This window comes from Anomaloglossus baeobatrachus, chromosome 5, assembly GCF_048569485.1.
Source record: "Anomaloglossus baeobatrachus isolate aAnoBae1 chromosome 5, aAnoBae1.hap1, whole genome shotgun sequence".
In the NCBI taxonomy this organism is placed as follows: Eukaryota; Metazoa; Chordata; class Amphibia; order Anura; family Aromobatidae; genus Anomaloglossus; species Anomaloglossus baeobatrachus.
In genome coordinates this window covers 308,897,113-308,912,023 of record NC_134357.1, presented here as the reverse complement: position 1 = coordinate 308,912,023, position 14,911 = coordinate 308,897,113, and the positions used below count along the sequence as shown (strand labels likewise).

The window sequence follows — 14,911 nt, the reverse complement described above, 5'->3', positions numbered from 1 at the left end:
CCTGGTTTTCTGGGGAGCAGACACTCTTCTTTGAGCGTTCTCATCAATAGCAAAGCTGTAGCATTAGTAAAACTAAAGCTTTTTAGTTCTACTGTAAGGCTATGTTCACACAGGGCATTTTTGGTCAGGTTTTGCAGCATTTTTAGTTGTGGATTTGGCTTGGTTTTTGCAAATCCATGCTAATAAATCGCTGCTTTTACAGTGCCAGTGTGCTGCCCCAGCAGCAGTCGAACTGCTCGGACCCAGGGGCTTGCGGCCACTCCGAATATAAGGGGATATTTACAGGGGATAAATGTTCGTGATGCCACCTGCGGGTTGCGGTAAAGGTGAGTACCGCCGCTGCCGATGGGAGTACCGGGGCAGATGGTGTGGGGCAGCCAGGTGTCAGTCCCTCCTCAGGTAGGGAAGGCCCCGGACAGTGGGGATTTGGAGAACGGGTAGCTTTCTTGGCCTTGGGAAGCAGGGTGCAGGGGTCAGATTACTCACTGCGGTAGTCGTGGTGGTGGATCAGGTGGATTAAGCAGACACTCACACAGATGGTAAACCATAGTCTCTAGGCACTGCAGTCTCTACGGGGGGAGCCCATCCAGGTCCCACTCCCACCAATGTCACTTGGTAAGTCCGGAGCCATGCCTCCGTGCACAAATTGATTTACTCTTGTGGCCCCTTGGCTTGAAGCTTTTGGGCCCCCACTACCCGTGTGTATGGCAGCTGTGCTCTTGGTGGCTGGCACTTGGGATTTCAGTGGGTTGTGTATTTTGGAGAACCCTATCCCCCACGGTGTGCTGTCGCCTCCAATCTCTCAGCTCTTGGGGACAGTGCATACAGAGACTATTCTCCACAGGCTAATTATCAGGTTGCTTGAAGCTACTCCCTGATCTATGGTCCTGTACCCTGCCGTGCTCGGTATCGGTAAGGTGGCTGGGCTTTCTGGTGCTAACAGTCCTCTCCTAGACTGTGTCTGTTACACTCCTCTTCAGTGTTCCTAATACCGGTCCCCGACTCCAGTGGTCCCGGACCATAGTCTGCGACCCAACCAGTCGCCTCCCTGGGAGCTCCAACTCCCTTGTTCCTCACTCTCTGAGGGCTACACTCCAAACTCCCTCTCCTTTTGAGAGCTGACTCCAAACTGACTTTCTCCCTCAAACCAGTCTGCCTGACCCCTAGGTGGGTGGCCGTGCTCCAACTTGACCAACCCTCTGGTGTGTCTGTCCAGCCCTGGTGTGAGGTGTGTTTGGGATTTGTAGTGCGGATGTCAGTGACACTGTTGATGGGAACCTGGAACCACGGGGGGTAGGCCCTGCACCCTGGTGTACAGGATGCAGTTCCCTGTAGCACCCCGATGTATTCAGGGGTGCTACACCAGCAAAGTCTATGAGATTTCTGAAATCTCATGCACACACACACAAACACATCCGGATTTTTTCCTGACTTTTGACAAATACCTTCATTATGGGCTTGGTTTTTAAAGAACGCACATGTCAATTCATGCAGCATTATTGCAGAGTTATTGCAGCGTTATTGCACTCACAGAGAGCAATGAGGAAGTGCTACTACCACTGTAAAACCTGACCCATAAAGTATCCATCCGGTTTTCATCAGGTTTTGGTGGCCTGATGAAAAGTAGGATGTGACCTCACATGACAGCGCGACACAGAACTCGTAATCGGCTGACACTGGAGTCAGCTGATCGTGAGTCAGCTGAACTCCTTACCTCACAGCCCGCGCACACTGCGATCGATGCAGGTTAACAGCAGTCACTGCCCGCTGCGTATCACGTGTGACCGTGTGTGGGCTGTGAGGTCAGGAGTTCAGCTGAGTTCAGATCAGCTGACTCCAATGCCAGCCAGTTACTTGTTCTGTGTCCCCCTGCATCCATCGCAGCATGTGCAGGCTGTGGAGTTCAGCTAAGCTTGGTGGACACTGGAGTCAGCTGATCTGAACTCATCTGAACTCCTGACCTCACAGCCCGCATACGCTGCGATGGATGCAGGGGGACATAGAACAAGTAATCGGCCAGCACTGGAGTCAGCTGATCTGATTACTTGTTCTGCTGGCTGTGAGGTCAGGAGTTCAGATCAGCTGACTCCAGTGTCGGTCGATTACTTGTTCTTTGTCCCCCTGCATCAATCGCAGCATGTGCAGGCTGTGGAGTTACAGGCTGTGGAGTTCAGCTGAATTCGGCCGGCACTGGAGTTAGCTGATCTGAACTCAGCTGAACTCCTGACTTCTCAGCCAGCAGAACATGTAATCAGATCAGCTGACTCCAGTACTGGCCGATTACTTGTTCTGTGTCCCGCTGCATCCATAGCAGTGGCCATAAAAAACCACACCAAATCACCATAAAAAATGCACCAAAAATGCCATAAAGAACGCACCAAAACCACATCAAAACCAGAAGACTGTCAGAAGAATTTCTGCAACAAGATCAGGTTTTGGTCAGGAAGAAAAAAGCTTCAAAAATTGCCTTGTGTGAACATAGCCTTTCACATTCAGCTATCACTATATTTACATATATAGATCACAGATAACAGTGCATTTGAACAAGCACATGGCTCAGGAAAGTGGGAGCCTTGATTAGGAGAATTGCTCTGGAAGCATCGGATGATGGGAAGTGATGATTTTTCAAGATTTGTAACAGTAGCTTACCAGTAGCTGAGAGGGGGAAGGAGGAGGGAGGTGAATAGCTAAATGCTGTATAAAATTCAAAGGGCTGGAAAGAGGTGGCTGGGATGTTAGGAGTTAACATCTATATAAATGCAGCTGACCAAAGCGGAAATACAATTCAAAAATTATCACAGAAAAACAGAATCCATATTTACCAACACAATGTCAAGCTATACACTATGTAAGATGAAAGCTCTTACAGCAGGAGAATGACAGCAAATAGAAAACAGAAGTCAATTGCAAACTTGCTTATTTTTATGCAGTCTAAATAACTGCAATTTAATAACATGAGAAAGCCTCTTTAAGTGATATTGCAGTTGAGAAATATAATTATGTATTTAAATCTGATTTATTCTTTAAATTTTTCAAAATATGAACTTTTGTAATTTATCGAAACAGAGAAATATGGTATAAGTTTGTAGTTTGAAAAAAAATCACTGAAAAAAGGAAGCCGTACTTACAAACACCAAGCAATAATGCTGATGCACTACAGGATGCAGCAAGTCCCCATGATAAAGGATGTGGCAGCATAGGTGCAAAATACTAATGAAGCAACCACTCTACCACCTACCATTCATGAGGGGATGGTTGCCTAATATTATAAATGCACACAGATAAAGCTTGCTTAGGGTGCTATTCACACAGATACATATAGTACGTAGTGTCTGGCTCACAGACTATTAGTCAAGCCTAGAGATGAGCAAACCTCTCAAGGTTTGGTTTGCCAAGCTCAATTGAAAAGGTGGTACGTTTGTCGAACCTTTATCGTACTGAACTTAAAACTTTCCGAACCCCATTGAATTCAATGGGAGACCAAACGTAAGGCAGAGAAAACACATTAAGGGGGTTGAAAAGCTTCCAAAACAGCAAAAATACATTTTACAGTGCAGTACCACTGTTTTGGCATAACCATTAGTGTCCGAGATTATTGACATAAGAAATATAGAGGTGGATGAGAGACAGGTGTATGGCTGGTGCTCCCACACCCCTGTCAGTACAGACAAGACACAACTTGGAGACCTATATTGTAGTATCAACATTTCAAATCCTCTCTGGAAGACAGCAGTACAGTAGCATCAATTTCCCCCCTCCCCATAGGGCATTAAAAGAGCAGGAAGATAAGGTTTTTACGTATTGTAAAATGGATGGAATCATTCAAAGTTACAACTGGTCCTGCATAAGGTAAACCACAATATGGCTATGTTGAGGGAACAATAAACAGATAATGACTCTTGGATGAAGGGAAGAGAAAAATATAAAAAAAAATTGATTTCTTACGCAAGGGGTTTAGATGAATTGGTAGATGGACATTTAACTCCTTCACCATGGGATTATAAATGCTACCCAAAGATAAAGAAACCATTACGGAACAGAGTGCAAGCTTCAGTGAAATAAAATCATTAGCGGAAGATGTTGCATTTTTCCATCTGCCGCTCATGACATCAGCAGATATAAACTTATCTTGTCTGGCCTTGTAGGTGTTCATGACTGTATAGTTCTTGTTTACATTCTAGAAGTTATCTCCAGTGTACTGTCCTGCCTTTTATTTCATATTCCAATTGGATTACAATTGATTTACAAGGAACAATAAATACAAGAGATAACAAAGACCTGACAGAAGGAGTCTGCATATACCCATTATCTCTTGTTACTTTGTGTGCAAACCTTGATCTTCATAAGTAGTTGTATAGTGGCTCAGGGTGGTTGTCATGGGCAAGGAACTGACTCTGTACACACTACATGGAAAACACAGTTCTGGCTGGATGTGTGGACTTGTGTTGTGTGGGCTGTGAACCCAGGCAGGCTGCATAAAGCCACAGACATTGGCCGGCCAGGACTCGATGACGTTAGTTTCAAACAACAGTTCTTTACACAACGGGTTAATTCTCGGCAATAACTTTACACTTCAGATAGCGGGCATATATCTTTCAGCACATTACGGTTTTACAAAGAACATACAGACACAGTCTCAGTTCCCATTGGGTTGCTTCAGATCTTACTGGTACTTTGAGTTCCAGCACATACAGCTCAGCCTTAGGCTATGTGCGCACGTTGCGTAAAAACATGCAGTTACGCTGCGCTTTGTAGCGCAGCGTAACTGCATGCGTCCTGCGGCCCCTGCACAGTCTATGGAGATTGTGCAGGGGCCGTGCGCACGTGGCGTCTAAGAGCGCAGCGCTTCGGCTACTGCCGAAGCGCTGCGCAAAAAGAAGTGACATGTCACTTCTTTCCTGCGCTTTGCCGGCAGCTCCTGCTCTGTCTATGGCAGGAGCTGCAGGCAGAGCGCATGGAATCGGCGCTCACTACGGACATTTCTGCAGCGATCTAAAGCGCACATGTGCTCTTCAGATCGCTGCAGAAATTTCTGCAGGGCTTGTACGCAACGTGCGCACATAGCCTTACAGTACAACTTGTGACAATTAAATTCCCTTGCAGTGGCTCCACGTCTAGTCTCCTTACAGGTGAGGAGGATCAGGGGTCCCATCACCATGGTCAGAGTAGAGCCTTTCACTTTCAGATGCTCAGGGAGAATTCACTTGACTAAAGTCACACGCCAGTTAGGATAAATCCATTACTTTGATGGCTAATGGGCTTTGCCACTAGAGTCCTGTTCACCAGCTCCTATTTTCTAGGGCCACTTTATTAGAGGATCGGTCTCTCGCCTTAACGCTATTCACACTCCATGTCTCAGTCAACTCTCAAAATCTCGTCTCTAGTCTCTTTTCTTTCCTTCGCTACCACCAACCACCCACTTTATGTGACCTTCAACGACCAAAAGACTATCTGTCTGTAAGGGGTACTTCACACACAGCGAGATCGCTACTGAGATCGCTGCTGAATCACGTTTTTTGTGACCTCATTAGCGATCTCGCTGCATGTGACACTGAACAGCGATCTGGCCCCTGCTGTGAGATCGCTGCTCGTTACACACAGTGCTGGTTCGTTTTTTTATTGTTGCTCTCCCGCTGATAAGCACACATCGCTGTGTGTGACAGCAAGAGAGCAACAATCCTGAATGTGAAGGGAGCAGGAGCCGGCGTCTAACAGCCTGCAGTAAGCTGTAACCAAAGTAAACATCGGGTAACCAAGGTGGTTACCCGATATTTACCTTCGTTACCAGCCTCCGCAGATCTGACGCTGCCAGTGCCGGCTCCTGCTCCCTGCACACGCTAAGTTAAGCGGTGTGAGCTGGTAACTAAGGTAAACATCGGGTAACCATACCCGATGTTTACCTTAGTTACCAGTGTCCGCAGCTTCCAGACGCCGGCTCCGTGCAAGCGCAGCGTCGCTTGCACGTCGCTGCTGGCTGGGGGTTGGTCACTGGTCGCTGGTGAGATCTGCCTGTTTGACAGCTCACCAGCGACCATGTAGCGATGCAGCAGCGATCCTGACCAGTTCAGATCGCTGGTCGGATCGCTGCTGCATCGCTAAAGTGTGAAGGTACCCTTACTGTCACTTACTAGATCTTCACTTCCCAATCTGAATTGACTCATCTAGAATTAACTTAACCATCTCTTACCTTGTCAACTAACACCTCCCATTGTGGGCTAATCTCAACACTTAGGGGTGCTTCACACACAGCGAGATCGCTGCTGAGATCCCTGCTGAGTCATGGTTTTTGTGACGTAGCAGTGACCTCATTAGCGATCTCGCTGTGTGTGACACTGAGCAGCGATCTGGCCCCCGCTGTGAGATCGCTGCTCGTTACACACAGTGCTGGTTCGTTTTTTTATTGTTGCTCTCCCGCTGATAAGCACACATCGCTGTGTGTGACAGCGAGAGAGCAACAATCCTGAATGTGCAGGGAGCAGGAGCCGGCGTCTGACAGCCTGCGGTAAGCTGTAACCAAGGTAAACATCGGGTAACAAAGGTGGTTACCCAATATTTTCCTTCGTTACCAGCATCTGCAGCTCTCACGCTGCCAGTGCCGGCTCCCTGCTCCCTGCACACAAGCCGGCAGTACACATCGGGTAAATAAGCAAAGGTTTGCTTATTAACCCGATGTGTGCTGTGGCTACGAGTGCAGGGAGCCAGTGCTAAGCGGTGTGCACTGGTAACTAAGGTAAACATCGGGTAACCATACCCGATGTTTACCTTAGTTACCAGTGTCCACAGCTTCCAGACGCCGGCTCCGTGCAAGCGCAGCGTCGCTTGCACATCGCTGCTGGCTGGGGGCTGGTCACTGGTCGCTGGTGAGATCTGCCTGTTTGACAGCTCACCAGCGACCATGTAGCGATGCAGCAGCGATCCTGACTAGGTCAGATCGCTGGTGGGATCGCTGCTGCATTGCTAAAGTGTGACGGTACCCTTACTGTATCTGTTGCTGACTGTGGTCTGGTAACTTCCAACACAAGTTCTATTCCATACTTCACTTTAACATTACTACTTATATTGTGCTGCCCCCGTGTCAGCAGCCGAGCTGCTCAGATCCGGTTTCTCAGTGGCTCAAGGGTCTCCGGACCCAGGGGTTGTGCGGCCACTCAAATGATGGGGGTATTTACAAGGGATATTAAAGAGTTCATGATGCCACCCGTGGTGTACAGTAATTTGGGAAGTACCGCCGCTGCCGCAGGGAGTACCCGGGGTGATGAAGTTGGGCAGCAAGGTGTTGTAACCCTCCACGGGTAGAGGGGAGAAGCCCTGGGACTCAGTGTTTGGGAAAATGCCGTGGGGCACTGGGGGTCACTCTAGTACTCACTCAGTCCATTAAGCAGACACCGACAAATGGTAAAACATGTCTCTGGACACTACTGCCGCTGAGGGGATCTAGTTCCGGTACCGCCCCCAATGGTGTTGCCTGGTGATCTGTGACCTGCCTCCTGGCACTAAAGATGGTGTCACACACAGCGACAACGACAACGACGTCGCTGCTACGTCACCATTTTCTATGACGTTGCAGCGACGTCCCGTCGCTGTCGCTGTGTGTGACATCCAGCAACGAGCTGGCCCCTGCTGTGAGGTCGTTGCTCGTTGCTGAATGTCCTGCTTCATTTTTTCGTCGTCGCTCTCCCACTGTGAAGCACACATCGCTGTGTGTGACAGCGAGAGAGCGACGAAATGAAGCGAGCAGGGAGCAGGAGCCGGCGTCTGGCAGCTGCGGAAAGCTGTAACCACTGTAAACATCGGGTAACCAGGGGAAGACCTTTCCCTGGTTACCCGATATTTACCTTCGTTACCAGCCTCCGCCGCTCTTGCTGCTAGTGTCGGCTCCTGCTCTGTGCACATGTAGCTGCAGTACGCATCGGGTAATTAACCCTATGTGTACTGTAGCTAGGAGAGCAAGGAGCCAGCGCTAAGCAGTGTGCGCGGCGCCCTGCTCTCTGCACATGTAGGGACGTTATGATCGCTGCTGCGTCGCTGTGTTTGACATCTAAGCAGCGATCATAACAGCGACTTACAAGGTCGCTGTTACGTCACAGAAAATGGTGACGTAACAGCGATGTCGTTGTCGCTGTCACTATGTGTGAACCCAGCTTAAGTTTACTTCTCTGGTGGTCCCTGTAGTGTGAAACTTGCCTGGTCCCGCTCCCCACTATGGCTAAGTGTGGGAGTTTGCTTTCTGGGCTCACGCTTGGGATTTTCTGGACCGTTTTGAATAGAAAGTCCTATCCCTCTCGTTGCGCTAGTGCCCCGATTTTGGAGCGGTTGCGAACGAATCTTGAAGGCTCCGTTCTCCTCGGGTAAATTATCAGGTTGCCTGAAGCTACTTTCCGACCTAGGGTCCACGTACCCCGTCGTGCCTCGGATCGGTGATGGTGCAAGGCCGCTGGCTGTCCTCCTCGACAGATCCGTGCCCTTTACCACGATCTCCTGCAACCAGGTGTCCAACTCCTCTTGGCCCAGACCACCATCTGCAACCTTGACAGTTTTTCAGGAGCCATGCTCCTGACCTCCTCTCACTTCCACTACTCAGTCTACTCTCCCTTTGACACTTCTCACCTCCCCTCCCCAACCCCCCAGGTGGGCGACTCTATTCCACTCAAGCCGTCCACTGTTGTGTTTGGTGGGTGTCGTGCAGGATGTATCTAGGATTTGATTAGCTGATGGAGGCAACACCATATGGTTAGGGACCCAAAACCAAGAAGGAGGTGGATACTGCACGGGAGGGCAGATTGTGCAATACCCTGTGACGACCCAATAGTCCAGGGGCGTCACAATAACACTGCTATTCATTATATATCACCCTTTTTATAACAGGAACACATTAAACAGGCAAACATCACAATACATTGCAATTCTTGTTACATATTATATACAAAAGAGATTTTTCACAATACACTAAACAACAATACAATGATGTGATTGGTGTCTTTAAGGATAGGAACGTGACAGCAATAGTCCACCACTCTGATATAGTTACTGTTGAGTTGAGTTTAACCCCTTTACCACCTGGCGATTTTCCACTTTTCTTTTTAGTCTTTTCCCTCTATTTCTTCCAAGAGCCATAATTTTCTTTTATTTTTGCATCAATATAGAAATATATGGACTTGTTTCTGCGTGGCGAGTTAGAATTTTGAATGACACCATTCATTCTTCCACATATTGTGATAGAGTTCCAAGTGCAGAGAAATAACAAAAAAAATGCAATTCCACAGTGGGTTTTTTCATTTACCTTGTTAAATACATGGTAAAACTGACCTGGCAGTATGATTCCACAGGTTAGGATGAGTTCATAGATGCCCAATATGTATAGTTTTTTGTATTTAGGTGGTGAAAAAAAATATGAAACGTGAAAAAAAGAATTGAGCTTTTGCCGCCATTTTCCTAGACCTGTAACATTTTCATTTTTTGGGATTAGGGGCTGTGTGAAGGCTTATTTTTTGCACCCTACACTGTCATTTTAAATTATACCATATTGGTGTACATGCAATGTTTTGATCGTCTCTTATTGCCTTTTATTGCAAGGTTGGATTGACCAAAAAACGTAATTCTGATGTTTTGATTTTTTCCTCTTTACACAGCTTATCAATCAGATTGATTTATTTTATATTTTGATAGATTGGGGATTTCTGAACATAACAATATTAAATATGTGTATTTTTTTGTTTTATTTTCAGTGGGGTAAAAGGAGGGATTTGAACTTTAGTGTTTTTTTTATTTTATTTTTTTAAATGTTTTATTGTTTTTAGTAGTCCCTTTAGGGGACTTGAAGCTGTGATACTCCGATTGCTTGTGCTGTACAGAGCGATGCTTCATCTTTGATCCTACACCATATTTGACTGTAGGTACTGTCTTTTCTTTTTAGGCCTCATTTCATTTTCAATAAACAGTAGAATGATTTGCTTTACCAAAAAGCTCTATCTTGGTCTCATCTGTTTACTAGACACTTTCCTAAAATAATTTTGCCTTACATATATTTTGGCAAACTGAAGTCTAGCTTTTTTATGTCTCTGTCTCAGCAGTGGGATCCTTCTGGGTCTGCTACCATAGTGATTCCTTTCATTCACATGTCGACGGGTAGTTCACACTGACATTTATGCACCCTGAAACTGCAGGACGGCTTGAATTTCTATGGAACGTTATTGGGGCTGCTTATCTACGAATCCAGACTATCCTGCATTGCAACCTTTCAACAATTTTTCTCTGCCATCCCCATCCAGAGGGATTAGCTACCGTGTCATGGCTTGTAAACTTTTTGATTACGGTATGTTGCGCACCATGGACAAAGGAACATCAAGCTCTCTGGAGATGGGCTTATAACCTTGAGATTGTTGCTATTTCTCAACAATTTTTGTTCTCAAGTCCTCAAACAGTTCTCTTCTCTTTATGTTCTCTATGCTTCTCCTCTGGTTATCTTATTTCAGGTGTGATTTTCATATTTCCCACACTTCTTACTTGCCATAGGTGAGTTTGACTGAACATCACATGCTTGAAACAAGGTTTTTACCCATAATTCTGGAAAGGGGACAAGAATTTTGTCCTGCCCATATTCAGGGTTTTGTCCAATTTGCCTTTTTTTTTCCTATGGTTTTTTTTTTATATATTGTATATATTATATTTTATATATTGTATATTTATATATGTATATTTATGTGTGTGATTGACAAGACATGTATAATTGCAATAATACTTCATCTTCTGGAACAATTTTAAGGGTGCCAACATTTTCGACCATGACTGTACATAAAGGACCTCTCCTTCTATTTACAATTCAGTACAAAGAATTTAGTATAGACAATTCTGCCACAAGCGTATTGGAAATAATTCAACCAGGGTCATGGACTCTCAATGTTTCAAGAGGGGACACTCAAAAAAAATCTTTTAACAAACCTACTTGAAATATACCTGTACAAAGAAAGACTGCTTAAACATTTTCTAACCCCCCATGATTACCAACATACAATATAACATGCTAAAAATCATCACATAGATATCTGGTAAATAAACTCTGGCAAATTTTAGAAGAAGATTATTCCCCTAAATCCAATAATGAGCTGTATAAACATTGTTTTCAGATATTTTTTTCAAATTTTTGTGGTTACAAGCAAAACCTAATGCTTCATATTCTTCTTCACGGTCCGTATATCAGTGTTTTTTCAGAGTATACAGCAAAGGTCACTGTTATCTAATGATTCTCTGATTATCTCAAGATAAAATATAATAAGCAAACAATATTTTATTAATGGATAACTAACTAAATAAAGATTTAAGGATATTCAAGACTATTGGGATGTGTTATATCACTTACATTCTTAGGTTTATCTCTAACTCATCATACTTGTTCCTAGCAGACTTCGAAAGTGCCTTCTTATAAGAAAGCTGAATTGTGAAATATTGATAATCGAGGCCAAATTGTGTAATGATAATGATAATCAAGGCTGCCATCAGTACAGAGTGTAATGCAATCAGAGGACATGACAAGTTGTTAAAGCATGAGCCTTTTTCCAAATGATAAATATTTCACAAGCACCATAGACCATTGACACAATAATGGTGTATGGAGATGCTTATCAGACTTGATGGAAGTTTCCTGTCTGTAGAAAATCAACTTGCAGCTATGAGCAGAAGTTGCGAAATCAACGTTCTACTGTGTCTTTAAACATTTAAACCAAGTCTCTATGGCCCTCTTGTTTCACATCATCATCACTGGACTCACTGGACTCAAGCTTTATTAAAGAAGCACTCCTATAGAAAATGTTATCCTCTTAATATATTGCAGTCATCATATTATATAGCACTGTGTACTTACAATTGATCATTTTGCCTTTCTAGTCAGTTAATTCACTTTTTCATTAGTTCTAGAACATCTCTGCAGGGACAGGAGTGAAGTGCTGCAGTGAGCATGCACGGGGAAGGGCCAAAGAGTACATACATGACACTTTTCTCTGCCCTCGGCAGGGTGGAGTGGGGTGTTCTAGTGTATGTGTGACTAGAAGGGTATAGAAGCACCCACATATGTGCATTGCAATGCTTTGCTCTGCCATCAGTGGGGTGGAGAGGATGTGCCTGCATGGGAGCGCATTAGGGAACACTGTGTGGATGGAGTGAGAAGAAAGGTGGAAGAGGGAGAGGCACCTGATATAGATCAGTGGTTCCCGCCGGACCAGACCGCCCCATAGGTGTGTGTGGTGAAGGCTGTTTTTTGCATTGTGCAGATCGGATTGTGTGCAGCATTCTTTTTTTTTTAAAAAAAAGGCATGCGGTCTCCCCAATTTTGATACCCAGCCAAGATAAAGCCTAACAGTTGGGTGATGTTATTCTCAGCCTGGGGAGTCCTATGCTTATTGGGCCCTTCCAGCCTAAAAATAGTTTGCAGCTATATTAGATGCGACAATCCCAGAACTTTGCCTAACTCTTCCTATTTGCCCTGTTGTGGTGGCAATAGGAGTAATGAGGGGTTAATGCCAGCTCACAGCTGTCACTAAGCCCTAGATTAGTAATGGGGAGGGTCTATATATATCATTATATATATCTTATCTTTTAAATATATATATATATATGTATATATATATATACAGTACAGACTAAACGTTTGGACACACCTTCTCATCTCTAGAACAACTATTAAGAAGAGACTTTGTGCAGCAGGCCTTCATGGTAAAATAGCTGCTAGGAAACTACTGCTATGGACAGGCAACAAGCAGAAGAGACCTTTTTGGGCTAAAGAACACAAGGAATGGACATTAGACCAGTGGACATCTGTGCTTTTGGTCTGATGAGTCCAAATTTGAGATCTTTGGATCCAACCACCGTGTCTTTGTAGAAGAGGTGAACGGATAGACTCTACATGCCTGGTTTCCACCGTGAAGCATGGAGGAGGAGGTGTGATGATGTGGGGGTGCTTTGCTGGTGACACTGTTGGGAATTTATTCAAAATTGAAGGCATACAGAACCAGAATGCCTACCACAGCATCTTGCAGCGGCATGCTATTCCATCCAGTTTGCGTTTAGTTGGACCAAGATTTATTTTTCAACAGGATAATGAGCCCAAACAAACCTCCAGGCTGTGTAAGTGCTATTTGACTAAGAAGGAGAGTGATGGGATGCTACGCCAGATGACCTGGTCTCCACAGTCACCAGACCTGAACCCAATCGAGATGGTTTGGGGTGAGCTGGACCGCAGAGTGAAGGAAAAAGGGCCAACAAGTGCTAGGCATCTCTGGGAACTCCTTCAAGACTGTTGTAAAACCATTTCCGGTGACTACCTCTTGAAGCTCATCAAGAAAATGCCAAGAGTGTGCAAAGCAGTAATCAAAGCAAAAGGTGGCTACTTTGAAGAACCTAGAATATAAGACATATTTTCAGTTGTTTCACACTTTAATTATTTCATTCCACATGTGTTAATTCATAGTTTTGATGCCTTCAATGTGGTTCAAGGTTCAAGCATTACCTCGCGGCGGCGAAGTTTACTGCCTACACGGACAACAATCCGTTGACCCATCTGGATACAGCTAAGCTGGGCGCCCTAGAGTAGCGGTGGATGGCTCTACTGTCCAATTACAATTTCACCATATCAAGTACAGGGCTGGTCGCAAGAATACCATCGCGGATGCGCTGTCTCGGATGCCGCACCTACCTGATGAATGGGGTGGAGGACGATGACCTTGAGCAAATTGAGCTACCTGCGTTCCATCGCCCATGGGATTAGAAGCCCTGCGTTAACCAACAGCAGGTGAACCTTGATCTGCTGCCCAGCCAAGGGTGGCAAGAAGCCCTTGACTGATAACCTGCAGTTCAACTGGTCAAAACTATGATCGCACAGGGCTCTTCCAGGATGGACCCCGCAGCCCCCTCAGAAGCTCAGCAGCTGTGGAAGGAGAGAAACCGGCTGTACTTACATCAAGGGAAGCTGTATAGGGAGCTGATCAACCCGAAAACCCATCAGATGGTTCACTAGCTGGTGGTCCCCCAGGCCAGCGTGCCCAAGGTCCTGCAGGCCTACCATGATGGCGCAGGGCACATCGGTTGGAAAAAGCTGGAAATGTTGCTGAGGGAGCGGTTTTACTGGAGTGGGATGCGGGAGTCTGTGGAGGCCTGGTGTCGAGAATGTGGCCCCTGTACACTGAGAAGGCGGGACGAGGCCAGCCAGAAGGCCACTCTGCAGCCGATCATCACTCACCAGCCATTGGAGTTGGTCGCCTTGGACCACGTCAAGGTCACGCCCAGCCGAAGCGGGTATACCTATGCCCTGACCATTCTGGACCACTACTCAAGGTTCATGGTGGTTGTCACCGTTAAGGACTTGACGGGCCGTACCGCAGCCAGAGCCCTCCAGGCCTACTTTTTCCGACCGCATGGCTACACGGAAAAGGTGCTCACGGACCAGGGCCCGGCCTTTGAAGCAGAGGTGTTCCAGGAGTTTTGCCACTTGTACGGGTGCAAGAAGATCCGGACCACACCATAACATGCCCAAACTAATGGGATGTGTGAGAAGATGAACCACCTGGTCCTGAACCTCCTCAAGACACTACCGTTGGAGGAAAGGAACCTATGGCCGGAGAAGCTGCCTGACCTGGTGGACATGTACAATAGCATCCCCTGCAGTTCCACCAAGTGCACGCCTGCGTACCTGATGAGAGCCCGACTGGGACGGCTGCAAGTGGATCTAGAAATGGACATAGAAGCGCCCGAAGCCATTCCCTCCACTAACAACTGGGATGACGCAGTACCGACGGATCCAGGAGTATGTGGAGAGGAATCTGCGCCAGAGCCGAGAAAAGCAGGCACAGCGCTTCAACAAGCGGGCTCCGGCTGCCCCCTTTGAACCCGGGGATGTGGTGCTGAAACATAAGAGAAGGACGCA

At 46.1% G+C, this 14,911-nt stretch overlaps 1 long non-coding RNA gene across 1 annotated transcript in view; it reads left to right on the top strand.

Moving 5' to 3' along the window:
* Positions 1 to 14,911, top strand: part of LOC142311357 (uncharacterized) — a 41,586-nt gene that overhangs the window by 1,548 nt on the left and 25,127 nt on the right. The window lies entirely within an intron of this gene.